At 34.6% G+C, this 27124-nt stretch overlaps 1 protein-coding gene across 4 annotated transcripts in view; it reads left to right on the top strand.

Annotated features, from left to right (window-relative positions):
* The first annotated feature begins 250 nt into the window (after positions 1-250).
* LOC143252597 (uncharacterized) overlaps positions 251-27124 on the top strand; it is a 74889-nt gene continuing 48015 nt past the window's right edge. For 2 of the 4 annotated variants that reach the window (XM_076505012.1, XM_076504975.1), the window contains exon 1: positions 252-943. The gene's annotated coding sequence lies outside the window, so the exon portion shown is untranslated. Of the gene's footprint in view, positions 944-12272; positions 12738-27124 lie in introns of all 4 variants that reach the window. The other 2 variants (XM_076504978.1, XM_076504986.1) reach the window with 2 other exon arrangements.

Below are 27124 nucleotides of genomic sequence, written 5' to 3'. Positions count from 1 at the left end.
TTAAATTACCAGGTTTATTGTATTTAAATATAAAAATGCTCAATCATTTTAAATATATATATATTTACAGCAGTTCAACTACTTTATTACTTAATGTTTCTTAGTGACTCAGCTAATTTTCAGTTTGTTTCTAACGATCTTCGTGTATAAGCAGTGATCATAACCTCGTATTCAATGAACGTAGCAGAAAAAAATCGTTTGTCTTATTAGTCGATCTGCGTCTGTACGTGTATTTAACTTCAGCGTATACAGTTCGCTGATTTACAACTGAAGTGGAACAATCCAGATTTCTACCTCCAACAGACGTCCTTTCTGTCCCATTTCTTCCAGCTTTCACACCCAGTGGTGTTATCGCTGCTCAAACTTTCTGAGAACGAGGCTATGCATTTTGAATAACATTATTCTAATTCAGAATGGTCAGACGTCTTTTAGGGTCGTTTCACAAATGTTACACCTGTTACAAGTTTAATTAGCGGAAAGTTCGGATAAGTATTTATCAGCTACCTACACGTAAGTAAATAATAATAGCATCAAATTTTCATACACCAAATCCCAGTTTTTTTTTTTCATATTTATGATTTGAAAACTGACTGATTGAAGTCGTTCTTCATGCATTTATTTTGATTTGTCAATATTTTGTCCTGTGGACTTGCTGGTTAATATCGTGTTAATACTGAAGAAAGTACAGTGTGTAGACGAAAATCGTGTGTGATCGTCAACAGAAGACAGTTTCATTTTTAGGTCCAGGAAAACAACAAAAGTATGACAAAAGTTAACAAGATGAAGTTTTTCGTAGTTCATGATTTGTAAATAAAACTATAAGAACAGGTCATGCCGTGACGTGTAACCAAGTTAACGGCACTTGCCAAAGCCGTGCAAGAACTGAAAGATAAATCGTCTGTGTCTGTGTGTCGTACACTTAGGTCTTCCAGCAGAGTAAACGGTAAGTTTTCTTAAGTTATGCTTAGATATATAATCAAGTTACTTTTTTATACTATAAACCTAGGATAAGTGTTTACTGTAAGCATATTCCATCTAAATTATAATGCTAACTAGATTCTCGGATGAATAGAATTTCACCATGTTTTCATTTTTGGTACTTTATTAATTGTTTGTTTGTACGTTTTTGAAGTTCGCGCAAAGCTACTCGAGGGCTATCTGCGCTAGCCAACGCTCATTTAGCAGTGTAAGTGTCATCACCACCCACCGCCAACTCTTGGGCTACTCTTTTACCAACGAATAGTGTGATTGACCGTCACATTATAACGCCCCCACGGCTGAAAGGGCGAGCATGTTTGGTGCGACGGTGATTCGAACCCGCGACCGTCGGATTACGAGTTGAACGCCTTAACCCACCTGGCCATGCCGTGCCGGTACTTTATTAAAACAGCTATATTTATATTTGCATGTTACTGTGTGCAGGAGCTAATATTTGATACAAAAATCAATCTAAAAGTAACAAAATATCACAAACCGTGTTTTAAAAGTTAAACAACAATTCAAATGTTTACAATGGTTTTTATAACTTATTGTATGTCTAAAAGTAACAAAATATCACAAACTATGATTTAAAAGTTAGACAACGATTCGAATGCTTACAATGTTTTTGTTAAATTACTGTATATATAAAAGCAACAAAATAATATCACATCATGTCTCAATTGATAGATTAAAGATACCATTGTTCTAATAATGATATAATGTTTTCCATATTTTGGATTACGAACAATAAACAACTAGACAGGGATTATCAAATTGTGGTACGCGTACCACTGGTGATACGTGGAACTAATACCGGTGATACACGACATAATTAATACAAAAAAAGATCATAAATTTGTAATAAGCTCTATCTGAGCTTTCCACGTACATATACAAACTACTTTTCTCACTTACAGACTCACCTTCCACTTACATAGACTCACCAGTATTCTCTGACTAAAATGGTACCATGTATTCTTCAATCGTACCAGAAAAAACAATCGCATCCTTCGCTTTAATGGGCAAGTGTTAAAAATACGAATTTTTGTTTCTAGATTTTATCTTTTTTTAATTCGGCCAGAGTTTGTAATTGTTAAAAATTAAACAAAAAGTGGGTGATTGGTTGTTTTGGGAATTAGCACAAAGCTACACACTGGGCTATCTGTGCTCTGCCCACCACGGGTATCGAAACCCGGTTTCTAGCGGTACGAGTCCGCAGACATTGGGGTTGCATAAAAAATGGTACGCGAACCTGAAACGTTTGGAAACCACTGAACTAAGGCATTTTGTCACATTCTGTTGACCGTTATTTAACATTTGTCAAAACGACTTAATAATGCTCTTTAAGGTCAGGTGGTTAAGGCACTTGACTCGTATTCTCAGGGTCGCTGGTTCGAATCACTGTCACACCAAACATGCTCGCCCTTTCAGCCGTGGGGGTGTTATAATTTGACGGCCAATCCCACCATTTGTGGGCAAAAGAGCAGCCCAAGAATTGGCGGTAAATGGTGATGATTAGCTGCTTTCCCTCTAGTCTTACGCTGCTAAATTAGAGACGGCTAGCGCAGATAGCCCTCGTGTAGTTTTGCACGAAATTTTAAACAAACCAAACCAAAGTAAACAAGGATTTAAAAGACTACAAAATAAAATGTCATTGAGAAGATGTCGTTAAAATTTTTCGTTGTTTGAACCTTAGCTAATTTTCAAAGTAAACAAATCAATAATTGACAAGTCAATAAATTGAATGTTATCAATATTTGACTAAAAAGACTCGATGCTGAGAATATTTATAGTTGTACATTTAACAAATTGTTGTGTTTCAACTAGAGTCCGTATTATGGAATTTTCAGAATTGCCACAGCCGGCTAGTTTTTAAATACGAAACATGTGTTAGGCAGCTCGATTTCAATTAAAGCTGGCATTTGCTAACACGTCTGCTCGACGTTTAGTTCCGATTGCAATTTGTAGCCGTTTCTCTGATTGCTTCCAAGAAATCTGATAAGCAATGTTTTGATAAGCCAATATGGTAGGAATAGATGCTCTGTAAAAATACAATGAAGCCTCGTTGCAACGTGGGTCTCAGTGTAAAGCGAATCTCTTAAAGGCCCCAAAATTATATATTTGGGTAAAAGTTAATTAAATAGTGGGAATTGGGAGTGTTATTTAATTAATCGAGATTTTTATTTATCCACTCAGTTACGATAATTTAGTGACTGACCAATGAAACTCCACCATCTTAACCGATTAAACTAATTAGCAAATAAAATTTGGTTATTCTAAATTACCGCCGCTTAGCAACTTGAGGGTTGAATGAGGTGTAAATGAATGTGTCAGGTGTACTTTATGCTGCAGTTTGACAGAACATCCTTATAACGGATCTCACTGATAACGTGTTCCGTCATAAGGATCCATCTACAGTTGTTATAGAGAGTCTTCACAATAGTTGGTTAGTCTTAGTCAACAAGAATTTCAATTTAAAAACAAAATTGAAAACAGGAATTACTTTTATTAAGCTGCTAATTAAGCAGTTTAGAATTGTGCGTCAAAATCTTAAAATTATACAATACATACAACGAACCGCACACTAACTCCTGGCTTCTCTCCCTCTCTTATGGTTATTTGGGTATTTGTGTTTATATACCCGGGAAGTCCGGTTTCGCCAACCTCTTCTTCCTTTGTATTTGTTTCAGCATCTGTCAAGTGTATTCATATATTACCATATATGAGGGCCAGAGTAACCTGCACTTATTCAGGCCCCTATCAGGACAATGTCCATTCACTATCTACACATAACACTTGGTGCAAATAAATCATTTCTCGTTATAGTTCCATAATTATTTGCACTTTCATTAGATAGGTATTACCTGAAAAACATTTACATAAAAAACTTTCAATGTTTATTAGCTAACCCCTAAATTAATGTGCAGTCTAGTTGATAGGTGGCCTCTTTCTTTTATTTTGAAAATATGTATTTACTAAGGAAGGGTGTTTAGGACTATCCTCATCATGTGTACAGTATCTGTCTAGTTCGCTTACTAGTTCATCTTTTATCCAATTTTTGTTAAAATAATTTATTGTACTATGTAGGAGTGTATCTGCTATTATTTCTATGTGTTCGTATTTATGCATGGATTCTGAAGATGTAGTTCTGGGTACTCTGTAAGCTATTGTCAGTAGTGTATTTTGTATTATATGTAGTTTTGTTTGTAGTAGTTTTTTACTTACGTTTTATCCATGCAAGGGTTGCTTAGTCAATGACGGGTCTAATGTATGTTTTATATATTTTTATAATGTTATCTGCTCCACTATTTTTACCAGTTAGACTCCTACCACAGTTTGTTCTTCGCCAAATTTTTGTTTTAATATTGTTTATGTTATTTACCCATGTTAGCTTGGAGTCAAATGTTAGTCCTAAAAATTAAATATAAAAATATAAATATAAAAATTAAATATAAATCTGAGGTTGTGCTTTTTTATGTTTAGTTAACTTTGTGAATACTACTAGTTGTGTTTATTTTGATTCTATATTGTTGACAATATTCACTTATTCACGTGGTTGTACGTTTGTGGCTGCAATTGCTGGTGTTGGTGCAATTTTCCAGACTGCTACACCGTCGGCAACTTGTGAGGAGTGTCCATTATTTGGATCTTTTAGAGGCATATTATTCACGTAAATGATGAATAGGATAGGGCTAACCACCCCTCCTTGAGAGACACCAACTTCTGGAGTAAAACACTCTGAGAAGATCCTTTCAACATTGACTCCACATATTTTGTTTTCCAGAAAGTCTAACAGCCAGCGAATACTTCCCCGCGGTAGTCCCATTTCTTGCATTTGGAACCGGATACCGTTAATGCCATTCAGTGTCGAATGCCTTCTCAAAATCGAGAAAGCAAGCGACAGCGCATTCTCGTTTATTAGAACTATCAACAATTTCTTCTGTTAATCTAACTAAATGGTCTTTAATTAAGTATTATTTGTTATTTAAACATTTCGCCTAATGACACTAAACAGCTTGTTTGAGATACTGCATTCAATATTCCCATATAAAAAAACAACGACATAAAACATGAATGAAATTATAATATACACTAACTGGTTGGTAAGATTCTCATCTTTATTTAAATGTGACTAGTGTTTTTATTTTACACATTTCAAGGTTAGATTTATAAAGTATTGTACTTAAATTTCCCGTTGCATTCACCCTGACATTACACAAGGACTATGACAATAATAATAATAAAAAATCTCACTGGTCAAGATTTGGAATAAACATTATGTGGAATCAGGTTTTGAAAGTCTCAAATAATCAATTATAAAAAAAAATATTTTGAAAAAAACAAACAACATTTATTATTATAACTCACCTGCTTTCTCAATAAATGTTTAAAATAAAAACAATGAGAAAGATATGCTTCAATTATCAGTCCGTACAAATTTAATTTATATGCTGCCAAAATAAAGACAAAATATCACTATTAAGGCCGAAGTTGGCATTGAAGCGTGATCTTTATATGGTTTATTTACGTAAAATCAATGTCGTATATGAGCCTTGAACTGCACATTTGTAAAGCAAGTAATTCAAGAGATGCATGTCTCAGTGCACTTTGATGCTCCGATAATCATAACACAACACGTTTACGTAAGTTGCACCATCCGAAACCATGGCTTACAGTTAAAAAAGAAAGAAGAAGAGAACATTTTATGTTTTACATGATGTAGTTACAGTAGCTGACTTACGTTTCATAAATTCTCACGTTTTCAGTTCCCTTTAATTACAGCACGGTTAAGCTTGTAAGAATACTTAGTTGAACAAGGCACCGTTTCCCTTCATTCTATTAAGGATACGGTTTTCAAGAAAAGACAAAAAATGTGATTTAATTAATGAGCGTTTACCAAAGGCGTTAAATTATAAAACATCCGTATATTTGTGGATCTTGTGAGTAGCAATATCGTTTAAGCCGTTATAATAGTTTAAACTACATGTTAAAGTAGTTTGTGAAAAATGTTGGCAAATGAGATGTCGGTCCAAATCTCTATGTAGGTAAGTGAATTGTATATACAAAAACATTTTCACCTGGGGAATTACGACATAAATATATTTATTATTTTAAGAAACATAAAATAAAATAACCAGGGAGTGCGTATAAATATCTATTGAAACATTCATTTGAACTGTGCTAGGTTTTGTCGTCGTTTGAACTCAAACACAAAGCTACCTATGTTGTGACCACCAGGAGTATCGAAACTCTATTTTAGCATTATGATCCTTCAGACTTACTGCCATGCTCCTATGGGACTTGAATTGTGTTAGGAAACGAGTCAGAGAGAGAAATAGGGTCATATCTGTTCTATGTTATTCTGTCTTTATGTTTATAGCCGTAAATAGTCAAGTAAGTCAAGAGTTGCATGTCCCAATGCACTGTGTAATTCTGTCTTTATGTTTATAGGTATAAGTAGTTTAGATATCTTTTATATGCAATATTATATTTTGTATGTAATATAATATTTAGACAATATAAGTTTACACTACAAGATAGCATTAAAAGATACATAAAAACATATTTTACTTACTTAAAAGTCAACTTTGCATATGAATTCTCATTGTTCTAAAATACTTTTTATGGATCAGTTGAAGTATAGAATATATATAGCGTATTTATCATATTTTATTAAACATATACCGTTATTTGACTTAATTCTATATGTATGTTTGTCTGCTTGTAATTTGCGAACCGCTTGACCGATTGTCCTTAAATGTGGAATGTACCCTTAGGATCCTCAGAGGAGAGATATGTGGGTTTGGATCTGTCCCTCTCCCTTACGGAAACTCCTGAACTCTGTCTCCTCTGTGTGTCAAGCGAGTATGTCTACACGGAAATGAAAAATTGTGTGTAAATACAACAAAACTGGACAAATATGTTTTTACATTGTATTTCTGTTTCATTGATACGGAAAAAGGAAAAATCTTTCATAGCGGAGCAGCTACGTCATAATAAGTGAAATCAATATCGTTTGTATTTCTGAGGTTCATATCGAACAGTGAACGAAAGGTTAAAGTGGGCATGCAAATTTTCTATTAAAAATATGCTTCATAATTTGTAAAAAGTAGCAGTTACGGTGTCAGTTTAAACATTGCTATTTGGAGAGGGAGGCCGATAGATATTTTGGAAAGAGATGGTTAATCAAACAAGAATGAATCCTCAATACCCTCGGTATTTGAAATTCTTTTAGACACGAAAATAGTAAATTAATTGCGAGACCTTTCTCTCCCTTTTTGTTAGCTATAATTTGAGGCTCCAGCAATACCATGCATGGGGCAAGCGTATACCTGATTCGATCTCTACCGCCCTATCCTCAAACTGAAATTCTTTTAGGCAGATCAAACAAATCATTCGAAAGGATTCGTGAGTCCAAAAGTGTAATTAGATCTCAAATCGGTCAAGGTATGACGGAACTGTGGGCTAAACGTTTGTAACTTGAAAAATTTAGAGCCATTCTATGAGCCGCTATCTTGCAGCTAAAATATCAATTAAACTGTCTTAGAGTGAGAAATTTGGTGAAAATGATAAAAGTTGAAAAATTACTGAAAATACACTGTATGAAACAGAATACGACTGAGTTAACGACCTTCTTATTATGTGATTGAGAGGTTTGCATCCATGTTAAGATTTAATTTCAGAAAGGGTAGGTTTGTTTGTATATCAACAGGTATATTTTTCAGTTTCACAATTACATTCGATACTTTCATCACAGCCATGTAGTTAAGATGCTCGAAACGTAATCTGAGGGTTGCGGGTTTGAATCCCCGTCACATCAAACATGCTTTCAGCCGTAGGAGCGTTGTAAAGTGACGGTCAGTCCCCCTATTCGTTTGTAATAGAGTAGCCTTAGAGTTAGCGGTGGGCTGAGATGACTAGCTGCCTTCCCTTCAGTCTAACACTGCTAAATTGTGGACGGCTAGTGTAGATTTTGTTTGTTTGAAATTAAGCACATAGCTACACAAAGGTTATCTGTGTTCTTCCCACTACGGATATCGAAACCCGGGTTTTAGTAGTATAAGTCCGCAGGCATATCTCTGTGTCACTCGGGAAATTGCATATTCGGCAACCCTCGAATTACATGTCGACCGCTCTAACCACTAGGACATGCCAGTCCTTGACTGGAACTGAACAGGTAAAATATTTAAAGTAAGTTTGAATTCCATCGATCAGGACCACGCGAAGATTTCACTTTTATACTGATTTGAAAATATAAGATACGTAGGGAAAAATTAATATACAGCTACCGGCATGGCCCAGTGAGTTAAAGCGTTTTACTCGTAATTTGAGGGTCGCCGGTTTGAATCCCAGCCGCATCAAACATGCGCGCCCTTTTAGCCGTGGGGGCGTCATAATGTTACACTCAATCCCACTATTCATCGGTAATAAAGTAACCCAAGAGTTGGCAATGGGTGATGATGACTAGCTGCCTTCTTTCTAGTATTCCACTGCTAAATTACGGACGGCTAGTGCAGATAGCCCTCGTGTAGCTTTGCCCGAAAAAAAAAATTCCTTTAGAACATATTCAATTTTTAACCATTACGCTCAAACATATAATAATTAAATTTGTTTCAATTATCTTCGTAATGTTTTCTTTATTACTGTTCATAAATAGCAAATACAACAACCCTATTGTAACTTTTACCCCAAGCTGTGTATGATTTTACTGAATTTGATGTAATAATGTGGAAAAAAAAAAGCACGAGCACAGCTTGTAGATGAAGTAAGTATTGACATTTTATTTTTTTATGATCCAATAGAAAACTATTCTATGTTCCTCAAAACTGTGTGACGAATGCAAAATTGACTCTCGGGGACCAATGGATAACGCTTTTACGTATCTTATTAGGATTTTCGTTCGATTAAGAAAGCAAATTTTTAAACATGTTGCCAAATGGGTCACTCGAATAACATCACAAGAAGTGAAGGAAAGAAAAGAAAAGACTGATTGTCTACAATTCTGATGTTGCTCCGTAGAACGTTACCAGGAAAACATTGATAACTCAAAATGTGTTTACTTCTTAGAAGTATCTTAATTTCAATCACGCTCCACTAGTTGGCTGAGCAGAAACAGTTATAAATATTATATTAAATTGTTCAAAAGTCTTAGAAAATAATAGCTACACATCCATGATACAAAGTTTAAAAAAATGATTTTACAGATTTTTGTAGCTCTTGAGTTAAAGTTATTTTTGTATAAAAGTAATTTATACAGGCAATAATTAGATATAAACTACATTATGAATTAACAGACACGAAATGATATTATCTAGATCACACATTGTTACGTGTTTTTCAGTAAGTGTGGAATTTGATAAAAATGATGCAGAGCATAGCCATGTAATGTATTGAAGGAATTTTCCTGCTTCAGACTTATCCGTTTGAGACATAGGAACGTTATAAGCGTGACTGTCAAATCACACTAAGGTTTGGTGGCCTCTAGCAACCGTCCTTCAAATTGCATCATTTCAAACTTTGGGACAGCTAGCAAAATCCAACAAACAAAGACAAACGTGTAATTCTGTAGAATGTATAATGTGTTCCTTACAAAATATTTTGAATAACTTTAAAAATACAAATAACCACTGTATGGTTTTATTGGTGAAGTAGACTAGAATAATAAATTCTTATAAATGGTGTATGCTTCAAACGTAGTTATGTTTAGTTTCAGTATTGTTGTGAATATAATAGCACACTACGTCTATCAGGTTACATTAAATACCACATTATAACGACTCTTACTCAGTTATTTAGTTTCTAACCTTGCTGTATTCACGTTTGCTTTTAACTAACTTATCGGAAATGTAATAATAAAACCATTAGGAAAAGATAACACTAAATTCATTCTTGAATTAAGTAACTTAAAAACAACAACAATTGTATGGTTACTGATGAAATGTAATGTTTTTACCGGTATTTGCTGTTCTTGGTATTTCTGTGTTTGTTTTAGAGCAAAACAACATTGGGCTATCTGCTGTAGCCACAGTGGAGAGTCGTTGTAAGCCTGTAAAAGTACGGCTGGCCCATAGGGATACTTTCTGAGTGTTATTTAGTGTTAAAATAGCACAGAAATATTTTTATAGGAAATATAACCGCTTGAAAAATAAATAATGTTTTCAAACATACACCTTTTTTTTCGAACACAAAAATACAGTGAACTAATATGTTTTCGTAAAAAAGTAATTTCTTTATTACAACCTTTGGGAACTAACACTCATCCTAATCATAAAAAAACATAATTATGTACGTTTAGTTAGGGCACCAGTCTTTCATCTAGTACCAGTTAGTTGAAATTGTGAAGAGACACGTAGCTATAAAATTATATCAGAATGCTACGTTCTGTATAATGTACAGATGTTTTAACCACTTGTAATATGTATACTAATATATATATAACTTGCAAAACATATTTAGCATATAAACTGGCATAACAATGAATGATTTTTTTTATGTAATACAAAGCATTTCATCTTGAACTAAAATAGCGATACGATATAAATTAAAATGTTACGATCTCATATGGAGGTGGAAAGTGTGTTCCAGACAAAAACAAACGGGTTATAAGGAAGAAAACTGATTGGTGCTGCAGGACATTCAAACTTATATTGGGTAGTTGGTGATTTATGGACAAATAAAATGTTATTAATAAACTACAAATCAGACAAAATTGACTGTATTAGATTAACGGTTGTCAATCTGTGGTCCGTAGAAAGATAGATTAATTATTGAAAGGAGACGGCTAAGAAAATAACTTGGAAAACTACTGAATTAAATTAACAGTTCGGGGAAGGTCAAAACAGAAACCAGGTATTACTCTCAAACTGGCTTTTTTACAATATATTTAATTGTTTGTTTGTTTTGAATTTCGCGCAAAGCTACTCAAGGACTATCTGCGCTAGCCGTCCCTAATTTAGCAGTGTAAGACTAGAGGGAAGGCAGCTAGTCATCATCACCCACCGCCAACTCTTGGGCTACTCTTTAACCAACGAATAGTGGGATCTATCGTACATTATAACACCCTCACGGCTGAAAGGTTGAGCATGTTTGTTGTGACGGGGATTCGAATCCACGACCCTCAGATTACGAGTCGAACGCCTTAGCCTACCTGACCATGCCGGGCCGATACATTTAATTATAGTTAAGTTTCAGCAACTTCTACACAGTTCTCTATTATACGTCTCTGTATGATAAATATATGAGTAGGTTCAAGTTTCAAACAAAAACGTAAGAATTAATTATCCATCACTTAGATACGAATTCCTTTTGAACGATTTAGTTAGATTCCTCTGGAAGAAAGCTCGAAATCATAAAGATGAGTCAGGAGTCTCACAACAAGGCTGAGAAAGAAGTGCTTTGTTAAAATCATTATGTAGAAACTCACTTCAAGCACTATCATCCTGAATGCTGTAATTAAACAGTTGCTTCTTTTTTATTTTAACCAACATGCGTTGAAATATTTCAAAGAAAAACAAAATATTTTTCGTGTTTTAATTAAAATTAAAGTAGTTTCATGTTCGCTGAATCTAAAATGAATGATGAGAAAAGAATGAATTATTTTATATGGGTATTATACCTAGTTTTTCATCAAGTACTACTGTGACACAGATATGATCTGGATGGTGATGAGATGTTTCCGTAATATTGTAACGGTGTTATGAACGTGGTACTTGTTCTGCCCCAAGCCTGGACTCGGTCTTTTCAGTATATGGTTGTTTACGTTATTCCTCCATTCACTGAACGGAATAGTCGTTATATTGTTGGGAAAAAGCAGCGATCAGAAACCGTTGTGAGTCTTTTGTAATTACATGTTTGCTCAGACTCACATAGTTTGGTGTGAAAAGTTTCTGAAATACCAGTAGGGAATATATTTGGTTGGAAACGAAGCCGTTGTTGTGCATGAGCGCTTTCATAACTAGCACCTGCCTGACTTGTGTGAATTTAAAAGGTTACAGTATAGAGTTGTTTGCGAGTCCTTGCCGGCAGCTAAACCTAATACACACTAAAAATCCTAGTTACACTCAAGATACCCACAGTTAGAACAATTATTTGATTCTAAGCTGTAACACTGCACGTTTTGCTAAGAGCAATATCTGAAGAGTGGACGAAATATTTTTAATCTGGAGATAAAAACAAGGAAGAGATGGGGAAACACTCATGGTATTACGTTAGTATTAGGTCATTCACTCAAACTAAAAGTAACAATTGTACGAGATCTTATTAACATCCATATTCTTAATAATTATCAATAGGTTTTCTTGCAACAATGTGGTTCTTCCAAGCATTTTCATTCGTTGCCTACAGGATAAAACAAACAGACAGTTTCCCATAACAAATGGTTTTTTTCTTAACACCTTCACTAGTTGTCTACAAAGAGAAGCAAAGAAGGATTTTCTTTTGAGAGGAGAGTCAAATTCTTACAAAAAATTCAGACTGGTTATACATATAAACAAAAAGTGTCTTCCTAAAACAGAAAACGACACCAGAATTTTCAGATTTTTCTTTTGTATTTATTCAATGTAATTTCTTCCTGCGTGTATTTGCATTGTGTGCCAATGTAAAGATCTGACAAAGAGATTTGAACTGTGTAAATCTTCGGATCGGAAGAAAAAAGTTAAACACGTTTAAACTTTCCCGGATCAACAGTACACCTTGAAAAGAAGAAGAAGAAAGGAATCTGTTCTCTTTTCAATTAGCATCCGTCATTGAAAATTTCAGTAAGTACAAATTAACCTTTAAAACCTATAGTCAATACTAGATCTTAGTAACAATTTTATAACCCTAACTAGAAAGTTGTGTACAGGGTGGCCCAGTAAGTCCCTACCCATCCATATATCTTATGCATGGGTATTCATATTATCTCATTCTCGCTGCATAATATTATGTGACGCCGTGTTCTGTAAGACATTTTCCTCAACATAGAAGGGGTTATTGTTCCAAATGCCGCAGTAACAGCTGCCTTCAACTCATCATTAGTATTATAACGTTGTTTAGACACAACATATGGATGGGTAGGGACTTACGGGCCATCCTGTAGAAAAAAACATTGTGAAAATACAATCATAAATGGAAACAAATAATTTTGCAAATAAATATAAACGTTAAATTTATTGCATTGTCTTACAATGTTTTTGATATTAAATTATTGGAATATTTGTACCATAAATTTTGTACTGCATTTCTATGTATTGATATAATAATGATCATTCTATACAATGTGTATAGTCTTTCTTTTTCCATGGGTAAGCTTAACATGGCTTTTGCTGTTTAAAAATTGTCCCCAAAATATCCTTAATTCATATCAGTGGCTACGTTCTAGTGAGATGTGAGTTTACTTTTCAAACGTTTCACATTTATTTAACTCTGAATAGTCGAGCATGAATTTTAACACGAACCTTTAGAATTTAGGAAATTGCACCATGTTCTGAGATTTGAATAAAAATTTGTTTAATTGGCAAAAAATTTAAATGTTCCAAACATCATTAGCATGCTTAGATTGTTAGAGAAGTTTAACATTAAAACGCCAGTAATCAGGGGTTCTAAAGACGTATTAAGTACTGGCTAGCTGTAAACATGCAGACCACAACTGTATGTGATACTCAGTTTTTATAAGAAAACTCTATCGGGTTTAATTTATAATGTGGTATCTTTGTAAAGCCATTAGCATCAACATACAGCATACCAAGTTTTGCTTTTATCATGACGCATAAAGCCATTAGCATCAACATACAGCATACCAAGTTTTGCTTTTATCATGACGCATAAAGCCATTAGCACCATTGTACAATTTATCGTGTTTATCATTTGACATAGCACCACCACCATTAAAAGTATTAGCACCAATATACGGTCTGTAAGATTTAGCTTTTAACATAATACAAGCCGAGAGACCCTCAAAACTTGGATAGTTGACAATCGATACAAGGGCACAGGCTGAGGAATCGAGAGGTTCAAAAGACCACCTAACCCCCCGCGGGAAATACGATTTCCACTTCTCAAACAAACAAACAAGAAAGGTCATTTTTATTAAGCTACAATAGTTGTTAATCATTATTTTTAACGAACCATAAGCGTTCCTCGTAGTTACATCTACGTATAAAATGTATGTGGTATATGGTTTGCATTACAAATAAAATGCAGTTTATATTACTCAAAACTTAAATACGTGTAGGATATCCTATACCAAATAATTTACCCTTTAATTTTTCACTATTTATATTGTAATTATTAATAATAAAGAAATTATAAGTGGATGTAACTTACATCAACCTACAAATTTATAGTAATGTTATTGTTGTTATTAATTGATTTATTTTTACAAATTAGCGTTTTCAGTACTAAATACTCATAATATATAAAATGGACGTAATATAAGTATCATAAACAAATGATTTTTGAGCAGCCACCTTCCCAGCTAAATCTGCGTGCGCCCCTACGACATCTGGAGCTAACATATTATTATAATGTGTATGAATATTTAAAGAAATGTGCATTTAAATTATGCGATAGATGGATATAATGTTTTCTCAATATAGAGATGATGTAATAGTATATTTAATTTATAAGTGAATCGTAAAGAAGAATTATAGGAACTGATTTTGTTTTCTCTCAGAAAGATAGCTCTTCGAATGTTCCAGCTACTGCAACGTAGATGTGTATTGTAAGATAGAACATAAACAGTCTTTCAAGCATAAGATAAGGAAAGCTCAGAATAAAAAGTTTTGGTGTAAATGTATAAGTTTAAGGTATTTTTAAGTGAATGTCACACGTGACTTTTATTTTATGTTTACTCAACATTCGATTGTTCATAATCATTTGTAATTTTGAAAAATGGTGACAGTATTAAAATTATAACGTTTGTAGATAAATATAAGTTTAATGATTGAATAATCAACTTATGAATGGGCCCGCCATGGCCAGGTGGGTTAAGGCGTATCTGAGGGTCGCGGGTTCGAATTCCCATCACACCAAACATGCTCGCCCTTTCAGCCGTGGGGGCGTCATAATTTTACGGTCAATCCCACTATTCGTTGGTAAAAGAGTAGCCCAAGAGTTGGCGGTGTGTGGTGATGACTAGCTGCCTTCCCTCTAGTCTTACACTGCTAAATTAGGGACGGCTAACAGAGATAGCCCTCGTGTAGCTTTGTGCGAAATTCAAAAAATAAACAAACTACTTATGAAAATCAGTGAAACCTTGCCATTTCAGTAAAAAACAAGATAGGCGAAACCGCGGAGCCAATAGATGAATGAAATATCACTGACTTACCTGTTTACTCAATATTTCTGGTAATACGTTTTACATTCGTATTTCTTGGTTTGCCGCGGAAATACTTTATTTTGACTGATTCGCTCGTTTGGTTGAATCTGTGCGCGTGTAATGACAGGATACACAATTATTGAAGACCATAATTTTAGAGTTTGCGCCACACCTATTTCCAATCATTTTAGGGTGACATACTTGAACAACGCCAATGTTTCTTTGTAATACACGTTGAGTTGAAAATGCGTTAAATGTTCATGTTTCTAAAATTATTACAGCTATCACTGAGTCATCCATCATTAGTTTACGATTTACCGTAACTGATAGGTTCCTCGTATGATCAATGAAATTGACCAGGCAAAAACAGTACATCATCCTAATCAAACAATACTAAAAGACAGAACGAACCTAAACAAAACAGACACGTTGGTGGTTACGTACCATTATAGAAGGTAATGATAATATAATTTGTAGATGGTTGGAATTGTCCAAAAGTATTTGGCCCATAACGACGTTGATCCATAACCTTAATCTAAAATTAATATGATTAATTATTTTTCTTTTCCTATCTTTTAATGGTATTAGCATAAATAATATATTCATTTTGTCTGATACTCTATCATTGTTCGAATGACTTGTGGACTGTCTGTGACTCACATATAATAATTATTTAAATAAACACGAATAATTCATGGAATTTTAAAGACAGGTAATCATTCTTAAGTAGAACATAGTAAAGCAGTAAGAACATGGCCGTATATAAAAGTTTGGAAACGGCTCGAATGAGTAATGAAGAAAACTTTGTTTTAATGTACAACGTTTCGACAAGATTATATCACCATCGGCTATAAGTAGCTCACACAGACACAGGAATGTTTACAGTATAGAACAAAGAGGTCACATGAACAGAGACTGCTTTACAGTTCAGTATTGTTTGTTTGTTTTGGAATTTCGCACAAAGCTACTCGAGGGCTATCTGTGCTAGCCGTCCCTAATTTAGCAGTGTTAGACTAGAGGGAAGGCAGCTAGTCATCACCACCCACCGCCAACTCTTGGGCTACTCTTTTACCAACGAAAAGTGGGATTGACCGTCACATTATAACGCCCCCACGGCTGGGAGGGCGAGCATGTTTGGCCCCGACTCGGGCGCGAACCCGCGATCCTCAGATTACGAAGCGCACGCCTTAACGCGCTAGGCCATGCCAGGCCCGACAGTTTAGTAAAGATATGTTGATAATCTAGAGTGTTGGTTCAAAGTAGAACTGTTTTGTGTTTCTTCAGGTTTGGTTGTTTAAAATTACCGTGTTTTGTGTAGATATACTGTGTTGTTATTTTTTTAAGTCGCAATGGTGATAAACATGAGGGATTTTTTTTTGCTCGATGAATATGGTTTCCAATTTTCTTCCGGTTTTTGTTCCCCAGTGGCACAGCGACATGTCTGCGGAATTACATTGCTAAAAACCGTGTTTCGATACCTGTGGTGAACAGAACGCAGATAGCCCATTGTGTAGCTTTGTGCTTAATTAAAAAAAACACATATTTTTATATAAAAATGTAGGAAGAATTTGTAGCAATATATGTATTAGTACGTTATAAATCACATATGATGCGCATTTGAAACAGTCACTTAACTTTATACAGAGATACAATAACAAATAAAAGTCTTTAATACTGTATTTGCTTTTTATGAATTCTTTATTTTCGGTTAGTATTGCACTATTATCATCGTGTTGAATACAATTGCATATCAACAGCTTGAGATGGTATTTCATGCGATGCAAGCGTGAATAAATTATAATAATATAACATATTTATACCTACTAAAGACGATTTTTTCTTTTATATTATACGGGTGAATGCTGGCGGCCTTTTGAAATTTCGTCATCTATGATAGTTGTAGAGAAGTTGCACGTTCGACTGTGCCATTGAATTTTGGCAATTTGCCACGAATTATGAAAAACCTGAGTCATAGCAAATACTTGTTGCTATGGCAATGTTACATACATGTATTAAGTTGATTGTTTAATGACCACTATTCTACTTGTAATTACCGACTTTTTTAAATTATCGCTACCAATGGTTTCTACTTATTAAATGATATTAAGTTGTTTTTTTTTATCGGAAAGTGTTACTTTACAGGTAATCGAACTCTGAATTTCAGCATTACGTCCTCAAACATACTGTTAACCTACGAGGAATGGACTACCTGGTATTGAGTAAATATATGTTTTTATCTGTTGTAACACTCAGGGCAAAGAAACTTATTTTTTATGTAAAATAAATAGGGGTGTCCGTTTTTAACTAGAGGGATTAATTTAAATATTTATGATATTTTGGTTAACATTTATTTGTAAGGGAATTTATTTATTATTAAAAACACTGTAACTAAAAAAATCATAAGTTTACAAGCAATATCATGTATAAATATATATATCATATATAAATATTATTTTTAAAAGCCTTTCAAACTCCATCAGTAATTTAAAGGTTAAGGAACGAGAAATCAGTCAAATAGTTTTGATTCTAATATCACCCATTAGTCTGAAGGTGGGCGGCCTGGCATGGCCAGGTGGTTAAGGCACTCGACTCGTAATCCGAGGGTCATGGGCTCGAATCCTCTTTACACTAAATGTGCTTGTTCTTTCAGCCGTGGAAGTGTTATAATTTACAGTCAATCCCACTATTCGTTGGTAAAAGAGTAGCCCAAGAGTCGGGTATGGGTGTTGATGACTAGCTGCCTTCCTCTAGTCTTACCCTGCTAGATTAAGGACAGGTGCAGATATTCTCGTGTAGCTTTGCAAGAAAATTCAAATCAAACAAATATTGTATATTTTTGTCTTTTGACACGTATGGTCTGTTACAGAGCTGAGGTTTACGATCTTATACAGAATTAGGTCTAAAAATATACAGATTAATTATGAGGGATGAAATATTTTCCTACTAACTGGAACCAGAAACTGACTTATTTCGAAACTTAAATTGAAAAATCAACTCCTGTTAAATACCCTATTAATTCCAATTAATATAAATAATTGCACCTTAATGTAACGTTTTTTACCAGTTATCCGTCATACTTGTTATTAGTGAGCTTCCGTCAAAATATAAATTAAAAATGCATTAAATTAAACTCAGAAATAATTGAATAGATGAATAGATAAGTGAATAGATGTTAATTTAACATTCTTATGCAAACATCTCAGATAAGCCCGAGTGTGCTATGTATCTATTTGTCTATATAACTACCTACCGCTGAAACACGTAATTTGAATGAAACGATATGTAGTTACCAGCTTATGGAATTTAAAACATCGTTAAATTTATTTTACATTGTCTGGAGGTGTCAGAATTATGTTTTACAGCGTCTGGACCATTTAAAATCAAGAAAATCGCTTTTACTTACAAAACCACCAACGAATATCACTTGTGTAAATGATGCAAGGCAAATTTAGAAATGTAGTTTAATTTTTTATTTATTATTTATTTAACAGATAATGGTTTTATAAAAGTGTTTTCATGTTTCTTTATGGACATCCAATTGCCTTCTTGAAGTGAAGCACTTGAGCGTTTTTTTTGTTTTTTTCCATTTTCTTTTCCAAACTGTCTCATTATTGTTGAGCTTCCAGATTCGTTGATATAGGTTTAATAAATATAAAGCTACATCGAAAGCTAAGGCGTCTCCTTTTAATAATTCTGAGACCCACTAGATAAACATTGAATACTTAACACAACTTTGTCACAGTTCCTTCACTTTGAACTAGATTCAACGTTTATCCATATTTCAACAATAGCAGCTAACAATGTTTAAGGGGAAATAAGCTGTTCCAGGACTTTCAACTATCACTCACACACACACACAGAGAAAAAAAACAAAACAACTTTTGGGGCCAGATATGGCTTAGAGTAACCGTGCTGGACTATGAAACTAAGGGTTCATGTTTCACTTTGAAGCCATGGATGCACTACAAAAGTGGCGAACAGATTCCATTATTCGATTAGACAGAGTAGTTCATAAATTGGCGGTGGGTGCTATTAACTAACTGTCTACCCTATATTATTAATTCTAAATAAGAGACAGCTATTATTTATATAGCACCCCTGTCGTTTTGCGTGATACTCTGGAATAAAGAAGATGTATTCTGTTGATTGCTTGTTCGTTTTCTGGCATGTGGGCAAAGATAGGGCTATTTGGGCAAGTCGTTCCTAATTATTTTAATCTGACAGACCAGAAGATAACTGGTCAACAGCAACCACCCCTATCTCCTGAACACTCTTATCTGACTAAATAGGTTCTTTGACTAGTAATTTGAGGGTCGCGGGTTTGAATCCCCGTCACACCAAAATATAATCACCCTTTCAGCTGTGGGGGCGTTAAAATATGACGGTCAATTTCACTTTTCGTTGGTAAAAGAGTAGTCCAACAGTTGGTGGTTTGTGGTGATGACTAGCCGTCTTCCCTGTAGTCTTACATTGCAAACTTAGGGACGGCTAGCGCTAATAGCCCTCGTGTAGCTTTGCGCGAAATTCAAAACAAACAAACAATTTTTGCGCTAGTAAACCAGATATGGCCCGGCATGGCCAAGCGTGTTAAGGTGTGCAACTCGTAATCTGAGGGTCGCGGGTTCGCATCCCCGTCGCGCCAAACATGCTCGTCCTTTCAGCCGTGGGGGCGTTATAATGTGACGATCAATTCCACTATTCGTTGGTAAAAGAGTAGCCCAAGAGTTGGCGGTGGGTGGTGATTACTAGCTGCCTTCCCTCTAGTCTTACACTACTAAATTAGGGACGGCTAGCACAAATAGCCCTCGAGTAGCTTTGTGCGAAATTCAAAAAATAAACAAACAAACAAAGAGTGAACCAGATAGTGACTTAAAGCATTGTTTTAGGCTTATCGTCACTAAGTCTGCCAGTTTTTAGTTAATTAGTTAATTAACTGTTTGCATGTCTGTCACTCTGAACATTTATACATTTTAATAAAAATACAAATAATAACACATATGCATACATATTTCTATTCATGGGAGTATCTCCTGAAATAAAGTAATATTCGCCCAAAATATTAAATATAACTTTCTACTTTTTAACATTCATTCGAATATAGTTTTGTTTGTTTTGTATTTAAATCCAAAGATACACAATTGACTTTCTGTTCTCTGCCTTCCGGCTATCGAAACCCGGTTTCTAGCGTTTTAATTCCGAAAGCTGCCGCTGTGCCACTGGGGGTCGAAGAGACAAGAAGATCATCAGGTCTGGGGTCTCAAGGAAATTATTTTATTTTTAACTGTCAGTTTTCGTTACACTCACAACTGAGAATTTCCAAGGACAAACCAAAGGATATGAGTTTTGATATATAGAATTCATGCTAGGATATACTGACCGTCACAGAAAAAGTGAGAGACCTTGTGTTGGTTGACTCGTTTAAAATTAGTCAATGCAAGTTTTTCGAGTGCTATTACTGGTTGACCTAGTTTCTAGTGAAAGTATTGTCTAATTTTTTTGAACTCACTGGGGCAGCAGTAAGGAAGCAGAATCATTTCTTAAAAACTATACATATAAATTGAAATGTAATCAAGATTTGAATTTTTTATGAAGCGAAGACTTTAGTCAATCATGATTCAAACTTGCGCTTCTGCGAATCGGACATAACCAATTAACACATCGCATCTCAAATGCCGTGGGTCTCAGTCTTCGCTTTTTGACTATTGAGAATGGAATTTGCCAAGACTTCTCTAATGCCAGTTGACTTATAAAGTTCATAAGACGTTGTAGTTAAATTTCTCTATGAAAAACCACTTAAAATTTGCACGTTTAAAAACAACCGTGTTATGAGCTTTATAAGCTTCAGTAGGAAATTTTCTGAAAAAGCGAAAATTGAAAGCAAGCGAAATTCGAACTAGCGATGTCATTATAAATCAGAGATATATATTAGCAGACTACGCCGTTATGTCGAAAAACTTCTACCATACATGAAATATTTGGTTTTTATTAATGTCGATTAACTACATCTCGTTCAGATTTGTGAAAGTTGAAACTTTCTGTAATCATCAAAGAAGTTAATAATTAGGTCTGTTCTTATTGCTTTATACAAAATATTAATTATAAAAGGTTCCGTAAAAGACGTAAGCGAGGAATTTTCTTCCTGAACTTTTAGAGATTTTTGTTGATGCTTGAGGTATAAGTGTTGTTAGTCTTTCATTTTAGAATCTCTAGAGATCGCAACAAATATGTCTGTCGGTGTTTGGGTAAGAAAAGTTCAAACCCTGGAGGGTCAGGTTCTCTGTGACCTCTTCCTCCTTCCCGTACTTATGTTATTGACGGATTGGTATTTATAACTGTGAACTGAATATTATTTTGAATCTTTTCAGGGCAATGTCCATGTATTGTGGCTCGTATACAGAGATTATTTTATTCTATCAGCAGAATGTCAAGTTTGTTGGTGGCATTTTTTTTTTATTGTTTAATAATGGTTGGTATGTTCGAGTATTTATGAATGAACTGAGATGATGTAGTTCTTGGAACTCTGTATGCAGTTGTGAGGAGTGTATTTTGGATTGTTTGTAGTTTGGTTTTAATTATTTTATTGCTTACAGTTATCCATGCTGGAGCTGCATAATCTATTACAGGTGTAATATATGTTTTATAGATTTTTAGTATGTTATCTGTAGATGCTCCACTGTTTTTACCAGTTAGACTTCTAGCATAGTTAGTTCTTCGCCAGACTTTATTTTTAATTTCGTTCACGTGATTGATCCAAGTTAGTTTTGAATCATAGGTCAGACCTAAAAATTTTGCCGATGGGGCAATCTGGAGTAGTGTGCCATTCATATCTAATTCTTGCTGTTGCAACAAAGCTTTGAAATTTTGTTTGTTTTGAATTTTGCGCAAAGCTACACGAGGGATACTTACACTAGCCGTCCCTAATTTAGCAGTATAAAAGACTAGAGAAAGGCAGCTAGTCATCACCACCAACTTTTGGGCTACTCTTTCATCAACAAGTAGTGGAATTGACCGTCACATTATAACGCCCCAACGCTGAAACGACAAGCATGTTTGGTGCGACGTGAATTCGAACACATCCTCAGATTACGAGTCGAACGCCTTAACCCACCTGACCATGCCGGGCCTGTTGATAAAGACAACAGTGGTTTCAGTTACTTCAATATGTTGTGTGTTTCCTTTTTTTATTTAATATAAATTATTAAGTTAGGTATCTCCATTCGCCACACGTCCCTAAACTGAAGTTGTAATTTTTTTATTATATCTAACTTCTTCACACCCAAAACGTACGTTGTTAAACTTTACCCGTTAATCCAGAAAAGCACGTTTTACATATTGCACATAACAAATTATTTAATATAAATATATAGAAACCATATCATCAAGTACCTGACAACGTTATGTGACTTTCAATTCCCCCGCACACCCACACACAAGTAAAGATTATCGCATATTCTCTTTAAATGCAGGAGCAATCATTGTTAACTGCACTCGTTAAATAGTTAAATACGGAATTATGTTAAAAACTGGTGATAAAATACTAGTATTAGGCCTATTATAATTTTAATTTTAACCCTACATTCACTATTCAAGAATTGGCGAGTCTTCTTGAGTCCCGAGGGTAAAGATTGGTGAAACATATTTTGTCATGTGTGAACACACTGAAAAGGTGCATATTCTCTTTAAATGCAGGAGCAATCATTGTTAACTGCACTCGTTAAATAGTTAAATACGGAATTATGTTAAAAACTGGTGATAAAATACTAGTATTAGGCCTATTATAATTTTAATTTTAACCCTACATTCACTATTCAAGAATTGGCGAGTCTTCTTGAGTCCCGAGGGTAAAGATTGGTGAAACATATTTTGTCATGTGTGAACACACTGAAAAGGTGTCAGTTCAGGCAAGTGTTTGTTATAGATCTCTGTATCATCAGAACCAAGTTGTATTTCTGGTATGAATACAAAACCAGTTCATAAATAATGTTACATGTAACTTTCAAATATTTAGAAACTGTGAATTATGCGAACAAAATCCTTTTAATATTCGAACAACAATAACGATAAATATTGTTCATTTGTGTTAGTTCGAAGCTGCAAAATGAGCATATCTGTCATACATCTACCTCTTGGAATCGAATCTCGGATTTTAGTGATATAAATCCATAATCTTCCCGGAGAACAGTAACGAAGAAGTAGTTTAATAAATATATTTTTATTAAAGGTTTGTTAAAAAAAATATTTCAAAAGATAGAAAGCAACATAGGAATAGATAATGTTTTATTTAATTAGTTAAATTTTCAATGTAATTGAAATTGAACCTGACTAAAACACAAACTCAGTATTGTATAATGTGCGAGAGCAAGTAATTACTTTCTTAATTTTCGAAAATAAATTTGAAGGGAAATTAATAACAGAAGAGTGTTATTACTTATGATTAAAAAGTATGTGTGTGAAATACATATAAGTACGAAAGTTAAAAACCGCTTTTCTCATTCATCAGCTCGCTTTTACACACCGTAAAAAAATATCACGCAACGGTTAGTTTACATGCGTATTGCAAAATGGAAAAATACGACAGTGAAACAGGTAAGGAAAAGAAAAGTGGTGTGAATTTTAAAAATGGCCTCTACGTACTGCCGGTTAAAGCAAGGATTTCAGAAATAAACTGTGATATATGTGTTCAGCTCGTGAGGAACTAGAGATGGGAACGAGGGTAATAAGATATAGTTTGTTAAAATGGAAGGTTTCACTACATATGTACAACTGAACAACCTGAATTTTTGCTGGATAGTTACCATTATGGCACTGTCTTTTGCCAAAACCTTGAATTTTGGCTTCAACTAGAACAAGCGAAACGTAATAAAACTTGAAGGTTTTTAGACCAACACGTGCTTTTACCCACGCTTTTTATTTTTAAGTGTGTGCAACTGTATCAACTATAGACACTATTTACTTTTAGAAAATGTTTCTCGTTCGACTATCTTTTTGAATAGAAAAAAACAAGTAAAAACATGTATTAAATAAATTATCAATGCTGAAATTTTGTCAACACTTCCAATCTGTTTGTTTTTAAGTAAGTACATCTTGAATTAAATATATTTATGATTTCAAGGTACTGTGCATTTGAATGCATAACATTAGAACTAACGGAACGTACAAGCATCAACAGGCCTATTTCGAAGTGACTCATGTTTATTTCATTCCATTTTAGTAACAAGAAAACAAATGAAAGTCACTGCGCATGTTTTAAACTTGTTATAACATAGATGTCGTCTGGAACATGTATATCTATCTGTTATTATAGTATTCAATTTTTATCTGTCCTAAATATGCACGCATTTCATTTCATCGGATTAAATATACTTTAGTAGAAATTTTGTTGAGCCTGTCAAAGTTGTTGTTTACCTGTCAACATGGTAAAGTGTAGCTCTTACTAAATTAAAACAAGAAACGAACACAAATTAAAACGTTAATTTACCTCTTTACCTGGCCTGGCATGAACAGGTGGTTAAGGTACTCGATTTGTAATCTGAGGGTCGCGGGTTCGAATCCGCGTCACACAAAACATGCCGCCCTTTCAGCCATAGGGGCGTTATAACGTAAGGGTCAATCCCACTATTCGTTGCTAAAAAAGTAGCCCAAGAGTTGGCGGTTGATGGTGATGACAAGCTGCCTTCTGTCTAGACTTACACTGCTAAATTAGGGACGGCTAGCGCAGATATCCTTCGTGTAGCTTTGCGCAAAGTTCAAAACAAACCAAACCCACAACGAGTATCGAAACCCAATTTCTAGCGTTGTAAATCCGCAGATGTTCCGTTGTGCCACTGCGGAACTGCAGGCAGAAAGAGATATTTCATAGAATAAAGTAACACAATATTAATACTACCAGTATTTTACACCGTTCGGAGAAAATTGAATGGTTGGTCTGACCTTGCAAAGATTTTCATGTACATGCACAAGAAGTCAATTGAGAGACATTTATGAATAATTATGTTTTTCACCATAATGTTTCAGCACTTGGGATTCCAAAATAGCTGGATGGTATCATTACACTAAATTGTACATACCAATTTGATAAAGAAAGGTTCGTTGTTGTTATCTTAGTGCAAATATACATAACGGTCTAAGTGCATTCTTTCAACCCAGAGGACTCGAACCCCGCATTTGAGCGTTGTAAGCCCATAAACGTATTGCCAATTGATCCACTAGGGTCTTACACGAAATGATAAATAAATAAAACAACTATTAATTTTGCCTTCCGGAGCTTTATAATACAATTTAAAAGTTAAAATACAAGTTCAGCACTAGGGTCTTACACAAAAATGATAAATAAATAAAACTACTATTAATTTTGCCTTCCGGAGCTTTATAATACAGTCTAAAACTTAGAATACAAGTTCAGTTGGCAATGAAGAATTTTTTTTAGTTCGAGCATTGACACTCACACATACTGACGGTGTTATGATCAAACCACAATGTCTGTGAATTACGTATCTGTTAGGTACCACCAGGGTAGTAAACGAAAGCCTATTCTTGAGTTGTCTTGGTCTTCATTTTGTCAAGTAACCTGTAAAGGTGCTGACTCTTAAATTCACTTATTTGTCATTCATAAATTTCTTCAGAGGCTTCTTATCTAACATGGCCGACATAAGTATCGTTACTATCGGCTGATTTAGTTCCAGTTACTATTTCTTAAAGGTGACGGAGTTGTTCTTGTTTCTTCACTTTCACTCTGCTGTGTACGAGACAGATTTTTTTCAGTGTTTGATATTGTGCCTGATTTACCTTCATATTCACAAATATAGATATAAATATGCAGTTAGAAAATAAGATTTATCCCCTTCAGTACAGTTATTACATATAACTGTATATGTTTCAGAACCCTAAAACCCATAGAATAAAATTACACACCAAATACTACATGCCCGTATATTCATAAATAGGTGTTAAATTAATTATTGAAATGGTTATTTTATTTTCCTTTAAAAGAAGACAACATTAAAAAAGTTTCCAACTTTTTTTTAAACAAAATAATCGCTGTTGGGCATTGTCGAAAGAGTTATTTTATAAAGGACGTATGTTTATATATTTGTTTAATTCAAGTGAAGTTGCAATAGATCTAGGGTTCTGTAATTGTTCAGAAAAAAAAACAAAACAAGAACATGGCCACGATCAGAACAGGCGTGTTCAGTGATAAAATTAATCACGATCCTTGGAAAAAAAAACAAAAAAACTGGAACAATTTCTGTGAGCTGGTAGAGCCAGTGGTTATAGCACGAATTAGCTGAATAATAGGCCTAGTTTTTACTTGGCTTTGTGACCCTTCATGCTCAAATCAGTTCTGAATGCAAACTTACTTTTTTCTGAGTGATATTTTTGTTGTTAGTGCTTGTTTGTTTAGAAATACGCACAAAGCTACACAATGAGCTATCTGTGTTCTGCCCACCACGGGTATCGAAACCTGGTTTTTATTGGGGTGAGTCTGCAGACATACTGCTGTGCCACTGGGGAACAAATTGTAAGTGTTTTTGATGTTTTACACTACCTGATGCGATCACTTGCAACGCAATTTTCAGTCGCCTCCATTAGTATATGAGGAGAAATATGACAGTATGGTTATTATAAATAACAAGGCCCGGCATGGCCAGGTGATCGAGGCACTAGACTCGTAATCCGAGGGTCGTGGGCTCAAATCCTCGTCACATCAAATATGGTTGCCCTTTCAACCATGGGGGCGTTATAATGTGACGGTCAATACCAGTATTTATTGGTAAAAGAGTAGATAAGAGTTGGCAGTTCGTGGTGATGTCTGGCTGCCTTCCCTCTAGTCTTACACTGCTAAATTAG

Source organism: Tachypleus tridentatus, chromosome 1 (assembly GCF_004210375.1).
Source record: "Tachypleus tridentatus isolate NWPU-2018 chromosome 1, ASM421037v1, whole genome shotgun sequence".
Taxonomy (NCBI): domain Eukaryota; kingdom Metazoa; phylum Arthropoda; class Merostomata; order Xiphosura; family Limulidae; genus Tachypleus; species Tachypleus tridentatus.
This window is presented reverse-complemented; position numbering and strand designations above follow the sequence as displayed.